At 46.4% G+C, this 5,204-nt stretch overlaps 1 pseudogene; it reads left to right on the top strand.

Annotated features, from left to right (window-relative positions):
* The first annotated feature begins 2,586 nt into the window (after positions 1–2,586).
* On the top strand, positions 2,587–5,000 carry LOC119292601 (annotated as a pseudogene).
* Positions 5,001–5,204: the final 204 nt, after the last annotated feature.

The raw sequence follows: 5,204 nt of genomic DNA, 5'->3' as shown, positions 1-5,204 counted from the left end.
ATGCTGGTATGCGGCTATGGTAAGCCCGACTCGAGCAGCTCGGATGTATGCATCCGCCGAGCTGAAGCCATCGAATGCCTCTTTTGTAAAACCAGGGTCGTGAAGAACGGCCCTCTGACACCGATGACCCATGGCGCTCTCCACTTCCGAGTTTGTGACGGATACATCATCTGAATCCTCGGCCAAAGAACAATCCGGCATCACTCCCGTATCTGCCCTTGTCTTTACGGCAGGGTCTGGAACCTGGCTGTTGGGAGTATGACCAGCAGTAACCCCGGACATAGTCCGGCGAACGCTTTTCCTAAGAAGGCACAAACGAAAAATGTCACAGTTGGATGTGACTGCCAAGGGGCATATTTACGAAGCCATACCTCTTCGGTGAAGGCTCGTCCTGGTCTTCGTTTGCCTTCCTCTTTGAAGGCTTGCCCGGCATGGATGTCGCTCTCTCTAGAGTGGCCTTTGGCGCAACATGGCGCGCCAAACGTCTCCCCTTTGGAGCACGAGACACTGTGGTGGGTGAGGCAGAACGAGGAGGCTCTTTTGGAGGAGATGTCTCCTGATTACTTACGTGTGAGGCAGGGAGAAGACCGGGATATCCGGCGGTGATGGCCACTTCCGTGCCGTCATAGCTCGCCTGGTAGAACACCCCATACTCGAGCACAACGAATATGTCTGGATCCTCTTCGAATCTGGGGTCAAGGTCCTGGTTGTGGTCCTCTGACTGTGGGGCAGGGCTGTGTAGCCCCTCGGTGATCTTTTGCCATTTCTCTTACAAATGGACGGATTAATGTTCATTAAAAGGGACTCAGGGAGTAGAACGAGTGGAACAGCGGGGTTGGAACTCACCCAGCTAGGAGGATTGTACATGGAGAATCCATCTCTACACTTAATACAAATAAATTCCTCTTCCTCCCCTTTGAACGGCTCGGCCAATATTTTTGCCAAAGCGGCGGGGGTGTCCGGACCCTTCCGACCGTAGTGGGAGGCGTCATATTCCCCATTATAGTGCCACATGGGAAGCCCTCTGTATTGGAGTGGCTGCACCCCTCGCACTATGGAAGTCGCCATTACCTCGACTATTGATAATCCAGACTGGGACGGCGTCTTTATCTTTCTCATCAGTTGACGGACTTCCACACTATTTTCCTCCTCGAAGCTCTGAGGGCGCCAACTGTGGCGTTTCTTCCACAGAACACTTGTAAATTCAGGAAGACCCATTTGAACTGGGCCAAGAAGTGTGACGTCCTTGATATAGAACCATTCGGAAGGCCACTCTTATGATGCCTTCTTCATTGTGCCGGACAGGTATTCGGTCTCGCGATACGCCATACATCGGCTCCGCCCACTTCAAATATTGATCCATCTTGGTTGTGGGGGACGAGGCAGAATAGCTTCCTCCACAATTCAAAATGGGCCTCGCAACCCAGGAATAGCTCGCAAAGAGCGACATAACCCGCGATGTGCAGGATGGAGGCAGGAGTGAAGTTGTACAGTTGAAGGCCATAATACTCCAGAAGCCCTCGGAGGAATAGATGGATTGGAAATCTAACACCTCTTAGCAAGTAGGGAACGAAGCCCACTCGTTCCCCCTGGATGGATTGGGGAAATTCTCAGCCTGAGCCCCGCCGTTGAAAGAAGTCAATCCTGCTCGAACAGGGACTAGATCCGCGAGGGGGAGGGGGTGAATCCCTGTGTTGGTAGCTTCACCAGCTGACCGTGGGATACGGAACATCTCTCCCAATCGCCTTTTTCTGGATCACGGGGACGGGAGGAAGAGCTGGGAGCATTGGCCATGTTGGAGTGGTTTTCCCTAGCAAGCTCTAAGGATTTTTTGCGTGATGCGGAACAGATCTGAGATCCAATCCCTTTAAATAGACACTTTTCTTGCATAGCCGGGGTGTTATATGCAAAAAATAACCCGACCTCTCGTATTCACTCGACATGTGAAAGCTGAAGCTATGGATGCACAGAAGCCAATGGGAACGACATTAAATGGAAGGCCGAATATAGCCCTTTGAAGTCATCAGAGTAGGAATCCGCCTTGCAATGCCGAAGACAATCTGCGCGCCGGTCACATCGTCATTGAAAGCCTGGTTCGGAGGCTACTGAGGGAGTCCGGGATTAAGGGGTCCTCGGGTGTCCGACCTATTGGACATGGGCCGGACTGATGGGCAGTGAAGATACAAGACCGAAGACTCTCACCCGTGTCCGGACGGGACTCTCCTTGGCATGGAAGGCAAGCTTGGCGCCCGGATATGAAGATTCCTTTCTCTGTAACCGACTTTGTATAAACCCTAGTCCCCTCTGGTGTCTATATAAACCGGAGGGCTTAGTCCATAGGGAGGAGAATCATAATCATAGTCATACAGGCTAGACTTCTAGGGTTTAGCCGTTACGATCTTGAGGTAGATCAACTCTTGTAATACTCATATTTATCAAGATCAATCAAGTAGGAAGTAGGGTATTACCTCCATAGAGAGGGTCCGAACCTGGGTAAACATCGTGTCCCCTGTCTCCCGTTACCATCTACCTTAGACGCACAGTTCGGGACCCTCTACCCGAGACCCGCCAGTTTTGACACCGACAATGCCCTGCTCCACCTCCTCCGTCCCCGTCGTCATGTCGTCTTCCAGCTCCGTCCACTCTGCATTGCATGGCTGCTCTGTTGCTATACCATTGATCGGGTTCCCGGATTGCGGCGAGCAGGTGAGGTTCTACCAGTCTAGCACCGATGAGCACGATGGATGGATCTTCTACAAGTGCGTCAACCACACTGTAAGTGCTAGTTCTTAGCTTCATGTTGATTGATTCATGTCGTGTCAACTCACTGTAGTATTGGAGCAGAGCACTGATTAAATTGGTCTTTAGGTGCTCTCCAGTAGTTGAGATTGTCCTTGGTTGCAAAATTAGTTGGTTAACTAGTCATTGCTCTGATTAATACAATAGTTTAGACTGTCCTTGTTTGCAAAATTACTGACAGAACTAGTTGGTTAACTAGTCTGCCATTGATTCATGCACTTTGAAGTTTACTATCACTCTGTAATTTTGTGTTCTCAGGTCACCTGTGATTTCTGGCGCTGGGAGCTTGAATATGTGGAGCATCTGGTTGAAACAAGGCGTCTGGTTGGTGATGCCACTGTAGATGCAATTGGTGCATCTGAGGATAGGAGGGAAGAGCTTGAGAGGCAGAGGACTGAATCAATGGCAGGAAGAGGCACAACTGGAAGGGGCATGGCTGGAAGAGGCATGGATGGAAGAGGCACTGTAGGCGGAGCTAATTATGCTAGCTCCAGTGAGAATAAGTATGCTACCAAGCAGCAAATTGCTATGCTTTTAAGATTAGGTAGAGAGATTTTGCTGCTGCTGATGGCTTTTGTTATAGTGCTTTGTGTGATGTATTTCACCTTAATTATGAAGAAGTGAAGTGTTGTTAAATGAGTAGGTGTAGGTGTTCTAAGAGATCTCTTGTTCTAAATTTAGCATACTAAATGCCAGTGTAGAGATCTCTTGTTTGCTCAGTATGAAGTCTTGGTTGGAATGCTTGTTGTAATGGATAATATGTCAGTAATATGAAGTCTGCTTGACCTAATTGCTTTGAAATTACTAACAGATGTATTTGATGTCAGAAGTGTAGTTAAACTACCTCTGGCAGAAGTTTACCTAATTCAAATTCTGTTAGAATTGTACTTAACCTCATTGCTTTCAAATTACTAACAGAAATGCTTTCATACCTAATTGCTGGCAGAAATGCACTTAACCTAATTAGGGTTAACTAATTGCTGACAGAAATGCACTTAACTAATTGCTGTCATAACTGAACTAACTTATGTTAACTAATTTCTGTCATAAATGTAACTCATGTCAGCCCATGCCCCCTTTCTCAACACAACTAAACTCAAAAGCAAGCATGTACTTGCACCTGCTGCAAACACCCACCCAGCAACTTTCACTCTACATGTAGCTTTGGTCCACCACCAGTCCACCACCACCACTAGATCCCCTTCTTCTTCCTCATCTTTCATCTTCAATTTCATGCACCACCAGATCCCTTCTCTCCTCTGTCCAATAGCACCAACAGATCCCCTTCTCATCTTCATCTAGCAGCAACCATGGTGTCCTGGGATGATCTTCCCAGTTCTTCCGAAGATGACTCTGTGACCAGCAAGGTTAGTGTGCTCCCCACCTAGTCTAGGGTTTCTCAGCTAGAGTTTCTCTCTCAGTTGATTCCAAATGTCTCTCTTTTGTTTAGCCACCTGCCACAATTTCCTATGAGGAATGGAGTGGCTTGGCTACATATCTGCCTAGCTTTAGATGTGGGCATGGATCTTTGTGTGAGAAGCATGTGGCATTTGAATCTGTTGATAGTGGTAGAAGGTTTCTAGCTTGTGCACAAAAGGTTAGTATTTTTTTTACATTTGGCACTATTAAACAGGAAGTCATTTGTAGTATGTTTTAAGTTTCATCATCATGCACAAAACTGAATACTGGCAGTTAACTGAATTTTTTGTTTGGTCTAAATTGTTAGGAGGTACCTAAATGCAGATATGTTGAGTGGGTTGACTCTGAGTGGCCTGATGCTCTGAAGATGAGCCTAGATAGTATATGGACCATGTATGAAGAGGAGAAAAAACAGAGGCTCAGACAGAATGTTGTGAGTGCTGAAGAAAACTTGAAGGTTCTTGAAGAGAAGAAGAAGATGGAGAATGAGTTGAGGCATTTCAAGCTTGATTTTGCTAAGATGGTGGTTGATCTAAAGGAAGAACTTGAGAAGAAGAACATGACAGACAAGTCAGTAACCAACATTCATCAGGTCTTCAGGGTTAAAGCAGAGAAAGAGAGGGACCAAGCAGTGCAGGAGAGACCAAGTGATTCAAGAGAGGGATGATTTGAAGCATGAGAAAAGGAAGCTTGAGTACATGGTTGGTGACCTATTCAAACACAAAGAGGCCACCAAGGAGAAGATAAGGAAGCTGAAGGGCATGCTGAACGAATTTGATTGAATTTGTGTCATTGTAAAAAATGACTTTGTATCTTTCCTAGAATGTGTACCTTATGTCAAATGAACATGAACCTCCTCTTGGATTTGTGTCATTTGTACTTTCTATCAAATGTTAACTAAATTGGGTTCAGATAAGTAAATGTAGATAAGAAATTGAAGTTAATTGTCGGTGTTTCTTCTTTTGGAAAGATTTGCTGTTTTCTAT

The sequence above is a fragment of the Triticum dicoccoides genome, chromosome 4B (genome assembly GCF_002162155.2).
Source record: "Triticum dicoccoides isolate Atlit2015 ecotype Zavitan chromosome 4B, WEW_v2.0, whole genome shotgun sequence".
NCBI classification, from domain to species: Eukaryota; Viridiplantae; Streptophyta; class Magnoliopsida; order Poales; family Poaceae; genus Triticum; species Triticum dicoccoides.
This window is presented reverse-complemented; position numbering and strand designations above follow the sequence as displayed.